A 22,377-nucleotide genomic window follows, 5' to 3' on the forward strand; every position below is an offset into this window, starting at 1 on the left:
GAACATGTCACCGATTCCTTGGTTAGGTCCCAGTTCTTAGGGTAGTAGGAGTTCTTACATGGCGGCTGGCTTCCCAAAGCCAAAATATGGAAGCTGCCCTCTTGAGGCTTGAACCAGGCCCAGCACAACATCACTTGCACCATGTTCTATTGGGTAAAGTGGATCACAGGGCCAACCCAGAGTCAGGAGAATACACAGGGCATGAAGACCAATAGTCATGGTTCATTGGGGGTCATCAAAGTAATAGCCTACCACAAGGGTAGTTTATCAGAGTCTACAACCTTGGTAGGCCCTGAACTCCAATTTTGTGCCTGTAGTCCTAAGAAGCTTTCAAAAGCACAGCTCAGCCTCTCTGATGACTCAGATTGGCAAATGCCCTTGGGTAAAAGCAACCCCAAATGCTGGATTCACTTCTCCGTTAGGGTTGCCAGATTTAATAAATAAAAATATGGGGACATCAAGTTAAATTTGAATTTCAAATAAACAACAAATTATTTTTCAGTATCACTATGTCCCAAATATCGCATGGGCGTACTTATGCTAAAAAAATATTTTGCTGTTTATCTGAAATTCAAATTTAACTGGGAGTCCTATATTTTATCTGGTAACTCTAATCCCTCTGGATTCTTATCATTTCATGTATCTTGGTCCAGTAATTCCTCACTACCTTGTTAGATTTTTGATGCTTTTAAGATTTGAAAATATTTGTCTAATGTATATAGTTGTCTTTGATGAGAGGAATGATCCAAATTCTAAATGGCATTTCTATATTTGGGGAAATCCTCCTATCATGAATTTTGCCTCTCAACCTGGAAGTCAGAACTCAAATTCCCAGCCTCCCTTGCAGCTAGATCATAGCTCAATCAATCACACACCTAAGGGAGACTTCAATTTGGAAATGCAGGACAGGAGGTCTGGTGAGTGGCCCCCACTTTCCACTGGACAGGTGGCTATTAAAACATTCCATTTTTTAAAATAAGGTAAATCTATGTATATTGTAGCAGAGATTGTTAGTCATCCCCCAATATCCATTCTCCTCTTCTCCTCTGCTTTTTGAACTGGGTACATGGCTACCTGGAACAAAGAATATATTTCCCAGCCTCCTTTGCAGCTAGGTGTGTCCCTGTGTTCTGACTAGTGGGAGCTGAGCAAAAATGTCATAGGAAGTGTCCTTAATGGGAGGAAGGATGTCCCTCTCTTTTTTTCCCTCTTTCTACTGGCTAGATGCAGATGTAATGGCTGGAACTCAGCCATATTGGACCATGAGGTAGAAGCCCCATGTTGAGTATGGCATAGCAAAAGACAGAAGGAATCTGGGTCCCTGATAATTGTGTAGTCCTAGTATTGCCTGGCTACTTAACCCTGGATTTCATTAATGAGAGAGAAATCAATGTCTAATTTTGCAAGGCACTGATATTTTGAATTTTCCATCACTTGCAGCTGAACGTAATCTTAACCAATACACATATTGATGTGGAATGATTTCTAAGATAAATTGTTAAACAAAAAAAGAAGGTGCAAAGCAATGTATACAGTATGGTACTATTTTTGGAAAAAATTCAGATAGATATAGCTATGTTTGTATATGAGTAGCTTTTTCCAGAAGGATATACTGTTTGAATTTTTTTCCATGTTAAAATATTTTTTTTTCATTTTTTATTATTTTTTATACATATATTTTATTGAAGTATAGTTGATTTACAATGTTGTGTTAATTACCGCTGTACAGCAAAGTGACTCAGTTGTACGTATGTATAGATTCTCTTTTTTAAGGCTCTTTTCCATTCTGGTTTATCATAGGTTTTTTGTTTTGTTTGTTTGTTTTTTTATTTATGGCTGTGTTGGGTCTTCGTTTCTGTGCGAGGGCTTTTTTCTCTAGTTGCGGCAAGCAGGGGCCACTCTTCATCGCGGTGCGCGGGCCTCTCACTATCGCGGCCTCTCTTGTTGCGGAGCACAGGCTCCAGACGCGCAGGCTCAGTAATTGTAGCTCACGGGCCCAGTTGCTCCGCGGCATGTGGGATCTTCCCGGACCAGGGCTCGAACCCGTGTCCCCTGCATTGGCAGGCAGATTCTCAACCACTGTGCCACCAGGGAAGCCCTGAAATATTATTTAATTAAGTTAATATTAACTTTAAAAAATCAAAATTTTAAATGATTTACATTTTAAAACCTCAGTAATGGGGGCTTCCCTGGTGGCGCAGTGGTTGAGAATCTGCCTGCCAATGCAGGGGACACGGGTTCGAGCCCTGGTCCGGGAAGATCCCACATGCCGCGGAGCAACTGGGCCCGTGAGCTACAATTACTGAGCCTGCGCGTCTGGAGCCTGTGCTCCGCAACAAGAGAGGCCGCGATAGTGAGAGGCCCGCGCACCGCGATGAAGAATGGCCCCTGCTTGCCGCAACTAGAGAAAAAAGCCCTCGCACAGAAACGAAGACCCAACACAGCCATAAATAAAAATAAATTTTAAAAAATTTAAAAAAAAGAAAAAAACTGCAGTAATTTGGTGGAACTATGGTTGATTTTCCTCCTCTTTCTATTTTCCTGTATTTTTAGGTTTCTAAGCATATTTACAAGCAAAATCAAATTGCTCCAGGCAATAAAAATAATTTATGGTTTAAATATTTTTCCTTTGTGTTTTTTTTTGTTTTGTTTTGTTCTGGCCATGCCACCCAGCATGCGGGATCTTAGTTCCCCAACGAGGGATGGAACCCGTGCCCCCTGCAGTGGAAGCACTGAGTCCTAACCACTGGACTGCCAGGGAAGTCCCTAAATATTTTTTTGTTGTTGATATGCATACCCTTTAGTTCCCAGGACCTCAAAGACCAATATATTGAACATCCACTTTGGACTGCAAATCCATTCAACAATATATATTGAACACCTACTATCTATCAGATTCTAGGTAAACAAAACAGACAAAATGCCGTTGGTCCTGGAGCTAACGTTCTTATGGGGCAGACGGTCAACAAGTAGACAAACATAAGATTCTTTCAGATAGGACTCACTGCTACAAAGAAAACAAACAGAGTAATACGATCAAAAGTGTTGAGGACACCAACAGAGAGGGTGGTGAGGAAAGGCCTCTGAGGAGGTGACACTTGTTCTGAGAAATGAATCATGAGAAGGAACCAGTTATGGAAATTTTGAGAGGATGAGAATTCCAGGAAAGAAGCTCAGTACATGGGAGAAACAGAGAGATGGTCCGAGTGGCTAAGGAGAAGTGTGGGGCAGGGGCACTGGTCCCAGAAGAGTTGGAGAGGTGGGCATATGTGTGCTTCAGTGAGAGACCACTACACACCTAACCAGTACTGCTAAAATGAAAAAGACCAACAATACCAAGAGCTGGCAAGGCTGTGGAACAACTGGAACTCTCATCCTTTCCTGGTGGGAACATACAGCCACTTTGGAATACTGTTTGGCAGCTTCTTTTGAAGTTAAACATACACTTGCCATATAACTCAGCAGTTCTGCTCCCAAGAGAAACAAAAACGTGTGTTCACAGAAGGAGTTGTACAAGAGTGTTCATAGCAACTTTTTCATACTAGCCTCCAACTACGATCAATGATAATCTCCATCCACAGGAGAAGGGATAACAAATAGTGGTACAGCCATGTGATGGAATATAATACAGCAATCAAAGGGAAAAAACTACTGATACATGCAAAAACAGGGACAAATCTCAAAATCATTATGTTGAGCAAAAGAAGCCAGATGCAAAAGAGTGTGATTCCATGTATTTGAAATTCTAGGAAATACCAATCTAATGCAAAGTAACAGAAAGCAGATTAGGGGCTGCTCAGGCCAGGTGGAGACATTGCAAAGAGGAACAAGGAAACTTTTAGAGTGAAGGAAATGACCTGTGTTGTGATAGAGGTTACCCAGGCAAACACATCTGTCAAAACTCATGAAACTGTACACTTAAATGGGTGTGTTGTATTGTTATGTAAATTATGCCTCAGTAAAGTTGATGGAAAACGCACACAATGTGTGTGCTTGTTCACTAGTCTGGTACATTATCTGTCTGCTTCTCTGTATATTTTCTAGGAAGTAGCTTGCAAAGAATCATTTCTAACCTGCTCACTTGTTTTTCTCCCTCTACTCCTAACACCAAAGTGAATTAAGCCTGTCACCCAGAATTTCTAACTTTTGAGGCTGACTCCCTCACCCAGCCCTCCACACAGAAATGTTTACCTGCATTTTACAGAGAACAGAGGTCCCGCGTGGTTAAGTCAGCAGGAGTGCTTTCCCCGGAGGCCTCCTTGGTGGATTTGGGGGAGCCCCTTAAAGCCCCCAAAGAGTCTCTTTCCTCTGCTGACTGGTACCTGAAATTCATGAGTCCAGGGGTCATCCTTTTAGCTTTGGGCTTCAGTAACCTGGGAAGGCAGGTGGCACCAATCTTGCTGACTCAGTGAACGAAGAGAAACCCTTGCAGCTGAGGGTTCCATACAACAATCAGGCCCTGCAGGGACTGGGGACCCAGAGAGGAGTGACACCCAGGCCCTGCAGCTGGAGCACTGACAGTCTCTTTGAAGTGATCTCCCTTCAGTAGACCTAAGACTCAGCCAGGAACTTGTTCAAAACACAGACTCCCAGGCTCCCAGGGGATTCTTATTTGGGTAGGGTGTGGTTAACACACTCCCAGGTGGTCCCCTGCAGACCATCTTTGAGACACAGTTGTTGGGATAGAAGGAATACTGAAACCATTTAGAATAAGTATTGGTTGAAATTGTTCCAGAGTTGATGAATGAACCCCAAGCAGGATAAACACAAGGGAAATCTCACCAAGGCACATCATTATCAAACTGCTAAAAAAACAAAAAACAAAAAAAGAACAGCTATAGAGAGAAACTCTGACTTAGGGGATTTAAGAGAAAGCTTTTGCAGGATGGAGGGTGTTAGGAGAAAGCCCCAGAAGTGGGTAAGAAGGGCAGGATGGCAGGAAGGTGAACCTGTTGGTTCAAAGAGAATCGTCAAGGCCCTCAGGGTTTGCTCAGGAGCAGCCCACTGACCTGGCCCCGGGAAAGGGTCCAGGCTCTGTTTTGTAAGCTCATCCCCTTGCCACCTGCCCTGACGCCGTGAGGAACCAGATTTATAGCCCATCCCAGCCAGGTTCTCAGGATCTTTGGGCTGTCATTGCATAACTGGATGCTGCTCTTACCCTGCTGTGCAAAGGACCAACAGGTATTTCCCAAGCCTGGCTCCCTGCAGGGCTGTGAGGTAGCCAAAACCCACCACCCCCACCCCAGGAGACACTGAGGCACCAGTGCCTACTCTCTGGGGACTTAGCTCTGGTGTCTGGAACCTGGCTGACTCTCGAACTGAAATTGGCCACGTGCCCGGTGCACTCCCAGAAAGTATTTACTCAGGTTTCTTCCCAGCTTTGCTCTCCCGCCCAGGCTCTATGGGCACAAAACAAAATTAATCTCATCCCAAGAAGCCAGTGTATCAGCACAGTAGGCATAAGTGGGCAGGGGCAAAAAGAGAGGGGACTGACTCGGGGCATTTCATGGGTGAGGAGGTCAACAGGAACCATACCTGTGGGGAGAACCCTGGGACTGGAAAGAGGTGGCAGCAAAGGCCCAATCCTGTGGCCTAGAAGAGGGATAACCCAATGAGATTTTGCATCATTACGAAGACCTCTGGCTACAGTGACCATATTAGCTAATGTCTACTGGACACTTGCTGGAAGCTGGATGCTTCCACTGATCTAGATGATTGAAGTGCTTTAACTAATTTAATCTTCAACAACAACCTAAGGAAACTGTAGCACAGAGAAGTCGAATGACTTTCCAAGCTAGCAAGTGGCAGAGTCATGGCTTACCCTCTAAGCCACACCACCTTTCAGAAGTTGAGTGTAGGGGGACTGAAGCTGTTGGCTGGTTGGGTGGTGAACCAAGTATGTTAGATTGGAGAATCAGCAATCTCTCCTGCCCTGGGGATGCTCATTTGAGCTTTTCCCTAGGCTTAAATGCTCAATTTGCACATAGGATGGCAGAAAATTTAATTAAAAAACAAAAAAATTTTTTTTTAGCTGTGTGACACGCCTTGCAACATGCCTTGTGGCATCTTAGTTCCCTGAACAGGGATTGAACCTGGGACCCGGCAGTGAAAGCACTGAGTCCTAACCACTGGACCACCCGGGAATTCCCGCAGAAAATTTTAAAATCAGCCACCTGTTCAAAACTGTACAGACACCCAGGGTGGAAGTAAAGGTGATTTCACACCTGCCACGCCACCATGCGCTGTTACCTGCCTGGTCTCACCTTCCATCACATCCTGTCTCCCTCTCCTGTCTTCCTGCCCTGCTCTTCCTACCACCAACCTGGAGTCCAAACATTCTCTGGACTTCCCTGCCCTTCTCCCTTCTCTCCAATTATCAAAATCCTTCATGACTCAGCCCAAATCTCACCTCTTCTAGAAAGCCTTCTCTGACATCCGTGGTTGGGATGACTCTGTCCCAGGACTGTGTGATGAGATGGGATGCTCTTTCAGCATCAGTCACAATTCACTTTGCATTGGGTCACTTCTCAGTGGGTCTGTCTCCCTGGGGGCAGCAGGCCACGGTAATCAGGTCATTAGAGGGTCCTGAGGACATTTCTCTTCATCAACTTGAAACAAACTTAGGCTTGGAGATCCATGTAAATTTTATATAAAAAGCAAGAAGATGAAAAAATGATATATGGGATTTTACTCTCAAAATCCCTTTTCTTTAAAATTTTCTATGTTCATAAAAATAAAATAACTTTAGCATGGCAGAATCTTATAAATGAGGAGGGGCCCTACTTCTTCATTCCATTCAATTTTAATGAGTCACTCATTCTTTATTCACCAGACATTAACTGACTCTGATTGCTCAAAAGCTATATAAATTAGCAAACACAGTAGTGAGTGAGGCAGTATAGTGCAGGGATTAACTACATAGACTCTAGCTAACTGGCTGTGTGTAAATCCCACTCCACCACTTATTAGGCATATCACCTTAGGTAAATAAGTCACTTACAGTCTCTGTGTATCAATTTTCCCATCTATAAAATGGAGATGATAATGATAGCACCTATCAAGGTTGTTATGAGGATTAAATGAGCTAATATATATATAAAATACATATAAAGTGACGAGTCAGAAGAGTGCCTGGTAGGGACTTCCCTGGTGGCGCAGTGGTTAAGAATCCACCTGCCAATGCAGGGGACACGGGTTCGAGCCCTGGTCCGGGAAGATCCCACATGCCTCGGAGCAACCTCGACTACTGAAGCCCACGCGCGTAGAGCCTGTGCTCCGCAACGAGAGAAGCCACCGCAATGAGAAGCCGGCACACCGCAATGAAGAGTAGCCCCCGCTCTCCACAACTAGAGAAAGCCCGTGCGCAGCAACGAAGACCCAACACAGCCAAAAATAATTAATTTAAAAAAAAAAAGAAGAGTGCCTGGTATGTGGCTTTTAAGTCACTTTTGTCAACACTCGTATAAAATTGGTTTAGATAGAGACCAAGAAGGACCCCCTCAGTCTGGAAAGATGAGGAGGTCCTTGCTAGGTCGAGGAGGGACAGGCATTCCAGGCACCAGGACAGCACATGCGAAGGCTCAGAAGTGTCCACCAGCAAAGCCAGTTGGGGAACTGGGAATTGGGGGCAGGCTGAGAGGTGCAGGGGTGCTGTGAGCTGTGTACAGATGGATGGCTGTGCCATGTCAGGCACTTGGGACTTTATTCTAATGGTAATAGGGAGACAGTGAAGGGCTCTAAGGGACAGAGCAGCTGTGTGTTTAAGGCAGATGGTTCTGGCAACAGTGTGGAGGATGGAATAAGCCTGATGGTGGGACTCCCCCCACCCATTAGAAGTCCAGGAGGGAGGTGGTGAGAGGTGCCCAGGCAGTGAGCCCTGAAAGGAGAGAGTGGATGGAAGAGATGGGACAAGAAAACCCACAGGATGGGGGGCAGATTGGATACAGTAGGAGAGGGAAGTTCTGGAGCAGCCCCAAGGTGTTGCCCTGGGCCACCATGTGGCCTTAGTAAATCAAAATAGGAAATATAGCAGGAGGATCGGGCAGATGGTGTGTTTGTGATGCTCTGGGGAGGGGTGGGCAGAGGTGATGGCTTCAGTGTGGAGCACATTGTATTTAAGTTCCCCTCCCAGGGGTTGTTCTGCCTGTGTGGTGTTTCCTGGGCCCCCACCCAACACACATACACACACACACACACACACACACCCTCTCTCTCTCTAAGAAGACAGTTACTGTGTCTTACTCATTTCTGTATCCACCCCCTCATCCTCCCCACCCACCCCAACACCATGCCAGGCACACACTGTGTGCTCCGTGACTGCAGCTAAATTGGGCTTAATGGAATCCAAGCTTGCTCCCTACCCAACCCTCTAGACTGGGTAACGATGTTACAAACACAACCATTCCACCTCCCATTCTCTGGATTACTGCTGTGCTGCCCTGGAGGAGTCCAAGAGAAGCCCCCCTTCCACTTGAGGGGGCAGCCTGCCTGGGACACTGCTGTCAGCCCCAGGGCTGCCACATCAACCTTGGGACTGGACCCTCTTCAAAGCCTTCCCCCCACCCCCCCACAGGAAGAGAACAAGGACCTGAGGGCCATGAATGGATGGAATGGAGTGAAGAGAGTGACAGTGAAAGCAAAGAGATCAGCCTCACAAAACGACACTGATGGCTCCTTGGCGACATTGCTCCCAGGAGTGACAGCATCCTCCCCCCACCCCTGTCCTGGTCCCCCACGCAAGGTGAGGCCCTGGAGTGAGCCCACAGCTCTTGGGGCTTTCCCTGCTTCCCATAGGGCCATCAGTGAGGAAAATGAAGACAAAAGACCCTAGTTTGATACAAATCCAGAGACAGCCAGACCCCAACTATGGGGCACTCTCCTCATTCCAAGTGTGAGCTGGGCCCCCTCATCTGAGAGCTGAGGGTGGAGAGGAGAGTATGTGTATACGTGTGCCCTTGTGTGCGAACATGTATGCCTGTGTGCCCACGTGTGCATGCACGTGACAGTGTGTGCCCCGAAGGTGCGCGTGGGCATGACTGCTGCCCATGGTGCACCCATGCGTATGCACTTGTGTCCATGTGTATGCTGCCCATGTGTGTGTCTGTGTGTGCCCGTGTGTATATGTGCGATGATTGCGTATGTGTGTGTAATGCCTGTCTGGGGGAGGGGCAGGGGAGCAGTGGGGTATTTGTTTACAGAGTTGCTAGTCTGTTTGTGGGCAGGTAGGTAGGCGTGGGTGTGTTTATGGGAGCAGGAGCCGTATGTTTGTTGTAAGGGAAGATTTCTGCCCAGGTGTTTGTGCATAAGGAGGGACAGGTGGGGCGGGACAGCCATCCTTCTGCCTGAGACTCTGCCTGTCCTTCTACCCTTCCAGGGCTCACCTCCCAGGGCAGCCACCTTCGCCAAAACGGCCCCAGTTTGATGCCCCAGTTTCAGCTGGCCTGCCCAGCAGAAAGGCGCAATCTCTTGCAGGCCCTGAGGAAGGATGAGCTCATTCTCTGCAAGTTGAAAGGGGCACACAGAAGTGTGGGATGGGAGCAAAAATTCATTTCAGCTCCTCCAGTGTGGCTGACAAAACAAATACCTTTCCCACGGGAGGACCTGCCCCGGGATGGGAGGGGTACAAAGTGAGGGAGGCTCTGTCGGTTCTGGTGGTGGAGACCTAGGGAACACCCCTCAACAGATCCCCCAGACTGTGGGAGCCTCGGGGGGGTAGCACTGGAATTAGATAGCAGATGATTGGGAGGCTGTCAGAGGAAGGAAATGGGAGGGCAAGGGGGCTATCAGTAAGAGAAAAACCTGAGCAAAGGCCCTGAGGCAGGAAAATGCCCAGTACGCTTGAAAGAGTTAGAGCGAAGGGAACCTTAAAACTCCTCTGGAGGCGGCCTCCTTCACGTACATGGGAGAAAACCTGGGAGAAAACTGAGGCCCAGAGAGAGGATGTTTTTCTGAGACCTAGCAGCAAAAGCGAGGGCTCCTGCTCTCCAAGTCAGTGCTCTTTCTGCTGCTGGGGTATCAGACTGTTTGGTTTTGCCTCCTTTGCTTTCTTATCCCCAGCTAGGCAGGCTGCATCAAGGTCCTCATTCTCGGCCTCCCTCTGCCAGCAGCCAGCTGTGTGATACTGACCAAGTCACTTTACCTCTCTGAGCCCCTCATCTCCATTATGAAAGGAGTATAACGCCTTGCCCCACCTGGGAATGCTACCTTTGACTCCCTAGGGAGCTAAAATTTCTCTTAGTCGTCCTATCCCCAGCACTAGCAGAAGCTACAGCACAATGTAGGTGCTCAAGTAAGTGTTTTTATTTTTATTTATTAAAATACATTTTAGGGTTTCCCTGGTGGCGCAGTGGTTGAGAATCTGCCTGCCAATGCAGGGGACACGGGTTCGAGCCCTGGTCTGGGAAGATCCCACATGCCACGGAGCAACTAGGCCCGTGAACCACAACTACTGAGCCTGCGCATCTGGAGCCTATGCTCCGCGACAAGAGAGGCCGCGATAGTGAGAGGCCCGCGCACCGCGCTGAAGAGTGGCCCCCGCTCACCGCAACTAGAGAAAGCCCTCGCACAGAAACGAAGACCCAACACAGCTAAAAATAAATAAATAAAATTTTTAAAAAAATACATTAAAAAAAAATCTTTTGGCCATGCCACATGGGACCTTAGTTCCCCGACCAGGTATAGAACCCATGCACCACTGCAATGGCAGCACAGAGTCTTAACCACTGGACCACCAGGGAAGTCCCTTAAGTAAGTGTTTTTAAATGAGGGAAAGAAGGAATGATGAGCTCCTCGACTCTTCCTCTACCACCCTCCTTTGAGAGCCTCAGCCTCTCCCCTCCCAAGGCGGGACACAGGGTGAAGGAGGCCCAGAATCATAAAGGCCTTGAAAGGGAAGGCAGGAAAGATGAATAACCTAACTGCACAGAGGCCCTGACTTCTCCCTGTCTCTGGGCAGATGCCCTTGAGAGCGCCCTTCCTGGCAGCCTTGGTCTTGCTGAAAACTGGTTTGGTGAGGGGGCTGGAGGAAGGGCCTAGATCTCTAGCAGAACATGGGGGCAGCTGGACCCAGGAGGAGCCCTGGCAGGCCTCTCCTCACTCACTGCCACTCCGCTCAGAGAAGTATCCCAAGTGTCCTGTCCCAGTCCTGAGGGGTTGGCTCTGGAACCTTCCATTTCCCATGCCAATGATTCTTTAGTTTTTTCAAACTCCAATTACCCTCCTTTTTTTGAGGCCCCCTTCTCACATTAAATTTTTTATTGCCTAATTCATTCTTCACGATAGCAGCTGTATTTCTTTTAACCTTGTAACACACACACACAGGAAACTAATCTATGGTGAGAGAAATCAGATATCGGTCACCTCTGGGGTGGGGACTGACTGGGAGGGGGCACGAGGGAACTTAGGCATGTTGAAAATGTTCCAAGTCTCTATCTAGGTGATAGTTACATGTGTATACATATTTGTCAAAATTCATTGAGCTGTGCCGTTAAGATTTATGCATTTTACTGTATGTAGAGCATACCTCAATAAAGTACTGCTAGCATAAAAGACACACATACAGAGAAATACATAGAACAGACATGATCAGTTTAATGAATTATAAAGCAACTACCTGCATAAACACCACCCAGAACGCATGGTGCCCCCGTGCAGTCCACAGTGCTGGCTCCCCTTGGACCCCAACACCCACACACCGGACATCACAGGCCCCAGGCACCTCCTGCTCCCCAGATTTACGAGGACTCGGAGACCAGGGATGAGGGCAGCACACCGGCTTTGGAACCTCACGTTTCCCATCAGTGCAACCCCAGGCTTGACTGCAACTCCTGTTCTGGTGAGTTGAAGGAACAGAAAACACACGCGTTTCCCCTTTCTGAGACGGGGGTTTCCGTACCAGACTCCCCCGGCCGAGTCTTGGCTGGGGGGTGAGGGGTGTCCCCAGCGAAAGTCCAGGAGAAATGTGCCTTCCCTGCGTCCCTGCTAAAAATAACCTCAAGCAGCACTGCTGCCACCGAGCAGCAGGAAGGACGGAATCGTGTTTTGCTTTAAACCTCGAAGCAGCTCAGCAGTTGGGGGCGAGGGAGGGGTGGGAGAGAGAGGCTAGGGATCTGAGAGCCCTGGCAGCACTCTCCCCACCCCCACCCTCAGCTGCAGCTGGTCCTCTCAGGGGTGCCTGGGAGGAGTGTTGGTCGGGGGGAGGGATGACAGGGCTTCCCAGCAAAGCAGAAAGCCTGTGAACGTTGGGGATGGGTGGGGAGGGGTCTCTGTCCTGCTAACTGGAGCGTGCAGGCTGGATGGGCAGGAGTCACGTACTCCACGGGGTCCCCACCTCCTCTGAGAAGGACTCTGTCCCAGCAGCCCACGCCAGGCTCCCTCTGCTGCCCCTGCCCTCCTGCAGCGTGGCCGCCTGCCCCCGGGGGCTCGTGGCACACACAGGGCTGAGGATTGTCATTTCACGTTCCTGGCTCTGCCTGGCTTCCGCTCTGCCCAAAGAGATCGGGAGGTCCTCAAGGGCGGGTGCGGTCCAGCGGGAGGAATTTCCCTGGAAACGGGAAGTACAAGATGTGTCAGTGTGGGATCCCAGCGCGAGGAGCTGAGGAGTGGCTGAGTAAAGGGAAGAGGCCCTCCTGGCCGCCGGCTCCTGCTCTCTCCTCCCACAGCTCCCCTGCCCGGCTCAAGCATCAGAGGCATCACGTGGTGGCAGGACCGGTCTGCAGTCGACCCCAGTTTTAAGAACTACCATGGGTTGAATGTGTGCCACGTTCCAGGCACTGTACTGACCTTACATGGATTACCTCATTTAATCCTCTCTGCAAACCTATGACGTTGGAATTCTTACTCTCCCTATTTACAGATGATGAAACTGAGGCTTAGGGTGATGAAATACTCATCCTAGGCTGCCGCTGGTAGAACATGACAGAGACAGGGCTTGAAGTCATGATTTGGGACACAGAGAACCTCCAGGATGAATCTCCAGAGAACAGTGAGACAGAATTTTGGAAACTGGACCTTCCTAAATAATTTAGGACACTGGTTGCTGAACATGATACTCTGGTAGAAAAAAGAGCAGTGGATTTAGGCCAAAATTTGTACTACCAGTTAGGATATTGGCCAAGGAACTTAACCATTCTGAGCCTCAGTTTCCATCTCTACAAAAGGGGTACAATAATCCTTACATAGAATCGCTGGGGAGTAATGAATTTGAGCCCAACATTTTTTCTAAACCTGAAAAACACCAAGCTCCATCCTGCCTCAGGGCCTTTGCATGTGATTTTTCCTTGGCCTAGAATCCTAAGTCCCCAGATGTTCACGTACTGGTTTGTTCTTGTCATCTAGGTCTCAGCTCATACATAACTGTCCTTAGAGCAGCCCACCCCATTACTTGCGATTGCATCACTGTGTTTTATTTTCCTTTGTACTTAGCACGATCTGAAATTATCTTTTTGATTTATTTATTTTGTTTTGTTTGTTTGTTTATGGCCTATCCTCCCTCCCCAACTGCCAAGGAGGTAAAGTTTCTTGAGAGCTGGGACCTCCATGGGGTTCAATGACCCATTCCCAGTGCTCAGAGCAGCACCTGGCAAACATCAGAGCTTGCTAAACATTTATGAATAAATGAATGATTATGCTTTGGAAACAGCATTACATTGAAGTGTCTGACTCTCCCTCAGGCCTTGCTGAGCCAAAGGGCAGTAAATGTGGGTTAATGGGGACTCGAGAGAGTGTTTCAGTCCTGGCCCAGGCCCAGCCCTGGGGCTCCTAGGCTGTAGGGAGCCATAAGGCTGCTTGGGTTTCCGGCTGCTCCAGGACAAAGGTCAACTCTTTTGCTGGAACAGGAGGTTCTGTACCATCTGGGGCTGCCTGCCTCTGGCCACATCTGCCCGGGTTCCCCAACCTGCACTCCAGGTCCAGGCCAGACCAAACAACTCAAAGTGCCCGCCAGAGAACCCAGGGCTGCTTCATGCCTGTGTGCCTTTATACACACTGTTCCTTTTACCTGGCACGCCCTGCACCCTTGCTCTGCTTGGCTAGCTCCTCTCAGACTTGAAGACTGGCCTCCTCAGAGGAGCCCTCCCGGAGCCCTCTGGCCACACCAAGTCCCTGACTTCCCAGGGCATTATAGTGATCTGTTTTTGTGAGTCTTCCCAAGTAGCCGGGAGGTCTCTCTTTTTTCTTTAATTAAAAAAAAATTTTTTTTAATTTTTTGGCCACACTGCGTGGCTTGCGGGATGTTAGTTCCCCGAGCAGGGGTCGAACCCAGGCCCTCGGCAGTGGAAGCCTGGAGTCCTAACCACTGCACCACCAGGGAATTCCCAGCCCAGAGACCTCTTGAGGACAATGACTAGCTTTTGTGCCCCCAAGTTGAAGCACAATGCCTGGTGCACACAGTAGGTACTTAATAGATGCTCCAGCACAGCTTTTGGACTTTGGATTCCCCAGGCATTAACACAGTTCCTGAGGCACACAGTAGGCACTCATTAAGAGCACACTGAACGCATGAACCAGAGCAATCTGACCCGTCTTCTAAAGTTGGAGGTGAGGTAAGGAGTGGGGGTTTGGGTAGGAGTGGAAGATGCTTCCTTGCAAACAAGATGGTGTCAGAGGGCAGAAGGCAGAGGGGACCTTAGGAAACTTCCCAGGAGAAGGGACATACAAAAAGCAAAGGTGAAAAGCAAACACAGATGGATGGAGGCGTATAAACAGGGCTCTCAGTGAGCAAGGAGAGAAAAAGAGAGAAGGAAGGATAAAAGAGGAAGAAAGAACTGGGCTCAGAGGGGACAAAATGTGCCTGTGAGAGCCACAAAGGAAAGGAAGCCAGAGACTTGGCCAGGCCAACTAACTACAGGATGTCTGGTGCCCTTGCTTCAGCCCTGGGAGTAGATAAGGGTGGCATGGGCAGTGTGGTGCTGTGGTCCCTTCCTAGGGTGATAGGGCTGGATGAACGGTCACATGTCACCATGTTTGGGGACATCTTGGGAAACTCTTTCTCTCTTAGCTCAGGAGAGGCCCTATGTTATGAAACAAAGTACCCCAGACATCACAGTCACAAATATAGTTTCTTGCCCTTGGGTGAGCAACTTAGCTGCTCCTGCCTCAGTCTGCCCATCAGGAAAGTGGGTACTATTCTCCTTACTTTAGAGGAACATTAAGATTGTATTGAAGTTAGGACATATAAGTGAAATGTATACACCCTGATATGGCCAGGGATTGACATAATGGTGGTGATTTCTGCCAAAACCCTGCTGTGAATGGGTCCTAAGAGAGGCCATGCCACCGTGTCACTGGGTGCCACAGACAGTCCTGAGTTTAGAGACCTGGAACCCAGGTTCAGCCCCTGGTTTTTAGTTCCCAGTGCTGGAGCAGTACAGTGAGGCAAAGTTTACTCCCAGGTGAGGGGCTGAGTGGCAGCAGGCATGCCAGCCGGCCGAGAGACGACTGAGGCCGCACACAGCCAAGCAGGCCTGACCACCCACCTCCCTCACTGAGTGTCCTCTGGGGCCTCTGCATTTCAGCCTGTCAAATGGGCTGAAAATGGTTTTCTGGCTGTCATATTATACCTCAAGGCATGCATGGGCTCTAAGGAGGCAGAGTTCCTGGAATCATTTGAAGAGAGGAGAGAATAAGACTCTGAGGCTTGAGAAATGGAAGGTTTGTGATTTAGGTACATGATCTAAGCCATCTAGCAGGACACTTCGAAGTGCTGGCTTTGCTGTCAGACAGACGTAAATGTGAACCCCAGTTCTGTCACTTCTCTGAGCCTCAGTTACCTTAACTGTCAAAGGGGGCTCACAGTAGCATCCACCTCCTAGAGTCACTGTGAAGAGTAAATGAGCTTGTGTATATCAAGCCCTGAGCCCAATGCTTGGTCCCTAGGAGGCAATCGATATGAGCTATTATCGTGAATAATAATATCACGTGCTCCTGGGGGAGGAAAGCCAGATCATAAACGTATCGACCTCTGGATATCAAAGCCACTTTGAGGAGATTAGAGTGGTCACCACTCAAAAATCATTATGTCACCAAGTGTCAAATTCCGTTTTGCAGCCTCTGTTAGGAACGTGTGACTCCTGGGTTGGGGGGTGGTAGGATACCCCTCCCCCACCTCCCACCTCCGCTGTGTTCTCTGTGACCAATGGGGGAGGATCAAGGGTTAACAGGTCTGCCAAGCTTTTGGGGTGGGTGTGGGGGGCAACTTCAATAGAGCCTTCAGCTCACTTCTCTAGCTGGGCTCAGGCATAGCTGCTGAAGTGCTCGGGAAAACAGGGTGGCAAGGAGCCTCAGAGGCCCAGAGAACCTTCGGACCCAACTTGGAGTGTCCATGGCCTTGGAGGCTGTTTCGGGCTGGCTGATGGGAGAGAGAGAAGGGGACTGGAGGCTTCAACCTTCCCGTGTCCAACTTCTCTCCTCCAGGGCTCACTCTGCACCCCACCCTCACCTCCCAGAAGAGTTTAGATCCCAAGGTCTGACCCATGGTGGGTGCGGGAGCCCAGGTGGGAGGTAGGCAGATGAGAGCAGGGGTGACAGGCAGCAGGATGCCACGGCTGAAGAAGGAAGTATAAATATAAAGCAGCCAGTGTAGGACTGGAAAGAGGCCATATGAAACACACGGTACATTCCGGCCCCAGCGTAACAAACTGTACCAGCCTTTTTCAGAGCTGGGAGCACTGAGGGGAGGGAAGAGAGCAGAGGTTCCTTCGAGGTTGGCCCTGCCTCCTCCTCCCCCACTTCTCCCACAGCAGGGAAAGTCCCGATGTTCCTTTTGCAACCACAGGAAACCTACTATCCCTGCTCACACTCTGTACCCAGTGTTCCTCTCAGCAGCTCCAGACTGGGAGGGAGCAAGGGGGCGGGGAGGGGGGGAGGGGAGGTGTCAGGGGCAGGGGAGAGGCACAGCAGCCCAGGTCACATCAGGGAAGGTGGCAAGCATCACTTGGACACTGACTCACAGAATCACAGCCTGTAAGTGCTGCAACGGAGGTACAGATGACAGGGAGGTGTAGGGAAGGAAGTGCCTTGCCCAAGGTCACACAGCCAGTTGCTCACCAGGGTGGGACCAGAGTGCATCCAGAGCTGGGCAGTGCTGGACAGCTCTCTTGGGTGTAGTATGTAGGAGTGGCAGGCCAGGGAACAGGCAGTGCCCGGGGAGTGAGGGTGGGGTGCAGCCAGATCCAAGGCTGCCTCTACACTCTGATTGGCCCTGGGCAGGTCTGGCTTGGGTACTGTCCCCTCCACTCTTCCCAAACCTACCCCTCTCCCTTAAATATTAGAGATAATGTATGTGAAGTGCCTGACGTGGAGGCTGGTTTGTGGTGATGTCAACCAGACTGAGTCACCTCCACGCCTTTTCTCTCCTCCTCCACACACAGAGCTCAAGGCCTAGAACCTCCTGGGATCTTTCTCCCATATCACCACCTCCTTCCTACTGAGTCCCTATAGCTCTTAACACATTTGGTACTCACCACCTGCTGGCTTGGGTTATTATTTAACCTCACATGCCATGTGTTTGTCTCTTCAACTGGTCTGCAAACTGCCCAAGGGCAGGAAATCATTTCAATACACCCAGCATTTATTGAACATCAACTCCAGTGCCAAGCTTGGCCTGTGGGGGATGAGCTCAAGCCATGGGGGGAGGCCTCAAAGAAGCAGACTTTGTTTCTACCTCAAGGACTTTCTAATCTGGTTAAAAGAACAGGATTAGTAAACAGATCACTAGAATATGAGACAGGCCACATGCTGTGTCCTGAGAAAGGTACAGACTGAGTGTGCTGGGCTTTCAGAGGAGAGAGGAATCAGATTTGGCTGGCGCTGTTCCAAGCAGACTTTATGAGCTGGAGCTTGAGAGATGGGTAGACATGGAGGACGGGCCCTCCTGGCATGGGAAGGGGCACAGGAAACTGTGAAGTTTGGAAGGAGGGAGAAGAAACGACTTTAGGAATTGTGTCATAAACTTCTTAATGACATCCTTAGCAGGACCTAACAGAGCCTTCCATATGGTAGGGGCTCAGTATGTAAGTCCATTGTCCCCTCCTTGGTTCAGAGATGGTGGAACCTTCAGGACCAGCGCTCAGGGACGTCTTTCTGCAGAAGGATGGATGAGGAGAAGACGTGGCCCTGAATAAATCCGGGTTTGGGCTGGAGAAAGGGAGGGGTCAGGCTCGGGTTTGGGGTCGTCTTCCTCCACCCTGCCGCCCACTCCCACTCGCTAGTGTCCAGGCTCTTCCTACTCCTGGCATCCTGCCAGGGGGTTCCCAAGCTATCCAAAAGAGCTGGGCTTGGTTTGCCAGCCCCTGGGAATCCCTGGAGTCTCCAGGCTTGTGTGAAGAAAGGATCAATCAGGGAAGGGGTCGGAGGAACAGGGAGGCTCCTCGGGGAGATGGCTTGAGTTGGCCCCCTCTAGCGGGCTTCCGTTGTCACGTGACTGCATCCCAGGTCTCCCAAGTCTGGGGCTGACGCACTCCCTGCTATCCTCCTCCAGACTCCTGGACTGAGCGCTGGTGGGGCTTGGGCGGCAGCCTGGGCGACTCCTTCTCTTGCATGGAGCTACCAACACCTGCCCCCACCCCTTCCCGATTGTGCTGCCCCGGGCCCCCCACACGCCTGGGGATCCAAGTCGGGGCTCAGGTGGGAAATGGAGTGGTCTGGTTGCGCCAAGGCCGGTGACCGGTCAGGGCCGCGCGTCCCAGGGGTTGCGCACCAGCCCCCGGCCGTCCCGGGTGCCCGCGCCTGGCCTGGCCCCAGCGCGCGCTCGCAGGGCTGCGGCGGCGGCGGGGAAGCTGCGCGCCGAGCGCAAGCCGCGAGCACAAACAGGGCGAGGAGGCTGGTGTGAGCGCCTGGGCCCGGTGCCAGCGCGCCGGGGCTGGAACACAATGTCCCGAGCGGGCGGGCGGGCGAGCGAGCGGGGAGCGAGAACAGCCTGACTCAGCAGCTGGGTAAGTGGGTGTGCTCGCTCACCAGATCAACCGCTCTTGCAGCCTGCGGTCAGCGACGACCCGACTCTCGGAGGCTCCCTCGAGCGGGAGGGGCGAGCGCACGGCCCGCTTCCCGGCTCCCGCCCTGCCTGTCGCTCGGGACCTCCACGTGGCCGGTTTGCGCATCCCTCTGCCTTCTCGCCCCTCCATTAAAGCGTTTCGCGGCCCCCAGCCCGAGCAGAGCAGGCTCTGCCGACTTGGGAGGGGCACTCTCCTCACCCCACCCGGCAGGTGTGGCCCACCAGACAGCTGCTGGGTACGCGTTGTCGCATTCCCCCACCACTCTGGGAGGCTTCTCTAGGTCTTGGCGTGGGGGATGTAACCCTTAGTTGCAGATGGAAGTAGAAATTTGGTCTAGGGTGGTGGGGAGCAGAGGAAGAGGATGCTGGGAGAAATGGGATTATAGGGCAAGAAGATCTTCCCCATCTCTGTGCTCAGCTGACCCAGAGCTCAGAGTCTCTTCCTGTCCCCTCCCCTCAAAACCACTAGGCCCCTGAAGATTTCCTCAGCGGGAAGGAGAAGCAGGTGGGGAGGTGCTTTGAAGCCTGAGACCCTGCTTTTCTGCCTTACCCACCCTCCCACCCAAAGCCACAACAAAGACCCGCGAATCCTGCCACCCAGCCACAAAGCTTCTCCTTCCTCCTCTGCGCCTGCTGTCTCCTGCCGTCTGGTGGGGCCATTGTGAGGATGACAGCCCCAGGGCAGGGAGCTCAGAAGTCAGCCCAGAGCAGGACTCTTCCTGCGAGGGTGGGGACCTGTCCCATGCCCCAGTCTCCTGGGGTGTCTGCAAGGTGCCCCTGGGGACACCGTGTGCCTGGAGTGTGCCAGGGCAGGCAGGGAGGGGCTCCCTCCTCTGCCAAGTTCCAGGAAAGGCCTGGCAGGCAGCACAGTCCTGGGCTCCAGCGCCTTCCAAGGTGGAGCTGGGGGAGGGATCCCAGGCTGCTGAAGTGCCTCACCTGGGCCTCAACCCCCGCTTCCCAGCCATCACTGGCACCTTCTTTAGCCAAAATTGAGGAGATGGTTGCCAACCATCTTCCCACACATACAGGCATACTTCCTACACATGTGCTCACCCAGCCAACGCTCACCAAATCCCTCAGGCAGGAGGCACTTTCACTGTTGTCGACTCCAACCTTCTACCTGATGTATGAAATCTGTCCACAATATCCCAGGCCAATGTTCTGAAGCTGTTTGCATACCCATAGTGACGGGGACACTCTTTTACAAGGCGGCCACTACCCTTCAGGTCTTCCCTATCTCCAAGTCCAGTCACCTACAGGACACCTGCCCTCACATGGCCTAGGAGTGACTGAGCTCACCCTCAGGTCCCTCACACCAGCTCCACCCCCTTTCCCACGGTGACCCTCCCACCTCCCAAACTCACCATGAAGGAGGATTAATTATCTATTTTCCCTCCTTCACCGTCCTATATCTGATCTATTACCAAATTCTTCCCTTTCTTGCTTTTATTACAACATGTATTATTTGTTACTTTCTTCACTTACCCTTCCTTTCCAACCCTGTAGATTCCACCTTTGGCCCAAATTCCCACAGTCACTGCCACACTGTCCTTTCTGACCCAGGTTTTTCCTTCCTCCTACACACCCTGCTGGAATTATCTTTCTCAAACACTGTTTATTGTGTGTGTTATCAACTTCAGACTCCTCAACCAAGCACACTGGGTACACCAGCTGCTAACCTGTGTGTTCCATATGAAGGGGCCCACACTCATTCATGGTGTACCCAGACCCCAGAGTCCAGCACAGGGCCTGATGCATAGCAGGAGGGGAGCCAATGTTCCTCAAGTGCGCAATCCATTTGGTTGTGCTTGCTCTCCGCCCAGTTCTCTTTCCTGGCTTGGTGTCCCCATTCTCATGAAGCCTATTGGCTTCCTGATGCTCACGCAGGCCCTTTTGTTTTGAACAGCCCTGGTTTTTGTTTTTGGCCACACCGCGCAGCATGCAGGATCTTAGTTCCCCACCCCCCACGCCCCCCCCCCGACCTGGATCGGGATCAAACTCGCGCCCCCTGCAGTGGAAGCACTGAGTCTTAACCACTGGACCGCCAGGGAAGTCCCAGCCCTGGTTTTTAAACTTCCCAGAATCTTCAGAGAGGGGTGGGGAAGAGAGAAGCTGACGTCCAAATTAACATCCAAATTAACATCGGGGTTTGTGCCCAATACTAACTGCAAAGACCTTGAGTGTCAAGTGGAAAGAGGGTAGCTGCCTGCTGGGAGCCAGCAAGAAACAGAACACCACCGAGGAGGGTGGAGGGCAGAGAAGAGTGGGTGCAACCAGTGGCTTTGGGGTTTACAGAGGGATCTTGTCACTGGAGATTCCAGCCTGCCTAACTCTGGGTCGCTACTCTGATGCCCTTACGTTGTTCTTTTTTGGCACCACATCTCTCACACACACACACACACACACACACACACACACACACACACACACACACACGCCCAGTGATCCTGGCCCCATCACACCTCATAACCCAGCTCAAAGTCTCTGATAGTCTCCACCCCACTTGGATCGTGTTGTCATCAACTTCCCTCTGAGCCTCATGAGCTGCCTTCATTCTTTCCTATATTTTATTGCTTCATTATGTCCTGTAGTATTTTCAACCCCAAAGATTATAAGCTCCTTCATGGCAGGGACAGTGTTATTTATTTACTTACTTAATATCATCTGTTTTGAGAAGGAAGAATAAGATAGGGCACTTGGATTTTGGAAGCCACATAGAGTCGGGTCTGGATCCTGGTTCCAGCACTTAGCTGTTTGGCCTTGGGCAAGTCTCAACTTTTCTGAGCCAGTATCTCCATCTGTAAAAGGTGCTAGAGATACTTACCTTGCGGAAAGAGAGGCAAAGATTACAGAGACTACAAAGTGCCCGTTGCAAAGTGAGCAGACAATAGCTTGTCTTCCTTCCCTGCGCCGTGGGAGCTTTCCTTGAATTGGGGGACAGGATTCCTTAACTACCGCCCCCCACCACTAAGACATTTCTAAGCGAGTAAAAGGACACTATTAACACTTACACCAGTTCCACGGACGTAACCCGGAATGCATGGCCACCCTACACTAACTCACAATAACCGGTGAGTGCAGGGTTCGGATCCAGCGCCGCCAGAACCCCGTGCCTAAGCATGGCGCCAAGCATAGTTCAAGCTCAATGAACGTCTGTCGAATGAACGAGTGAACGGAACCTGTCCTGCCCTTCGCTTCTTGGAGCATCAGCGAGTGAAGAAGCAAAGATTGACAAGGCCGCCCACGCCGCCTCCCCACCCGCACCCGTGACACAAAGTCTCTAGCAGTCTCCTTTCGCTAAGGTCTCATCTTCTCCAGCCCGCGTCCCCGCCCCTGGTTGCCTTGGAAACAGTGACGTGTACGTGAGGGGCGTGACCTCTCTCCATCCT

At 50.7% G+C, this 22,377-nt stretch overlaps 1 long non-coding RNA gene across 4 annotated transcripts; it reads right to left on the minus strand.

Annotated features, from left to right (window-relative positions):
- Positions 1–6,797: 6,797 nt before the first annotated feature.
- Positions 6,798–22,281, minus strand: LOC309607061. Of its 4 annotated transcripts, none has more exons than XR_014232223.1 (3): positions 22,000–22,281; positions 21,643–21,786; positions 6,798–12,541 (listed from the first exon to the last, which is right to left on the minus strand). It is a non-coding gene; the product is annotated as an uncharacterized lncRNA (long non-coding RNA). The 4 variants fall into 4 exon arrangements; XR_014232224.1 differs by lacking the exon at positions 6,798–12,541 and adding an exon at positions 17,546–17,894; XR_014232225.1 differs by lacking the exon at positions 6,798–12,541 and adding an exon at positions 17,546–17,894 and having other exon boundaries at positions 19,570–21,786.
- Between the last annotated feature and the right edge of the window lie 96 nt (positions 22,282–22,377).

Source organism: Balaenoptera borealis, assembly GCF_965194805.1.
Source record: "Balaenoptera borealis genome assembly, chromosome: 12".
NCBI lineage: Eukaryota > Metazoa > Chordata > Mammalia > Artiodactyla > Balaenopteridae > Balaenoptera > Balaenoptera borealis.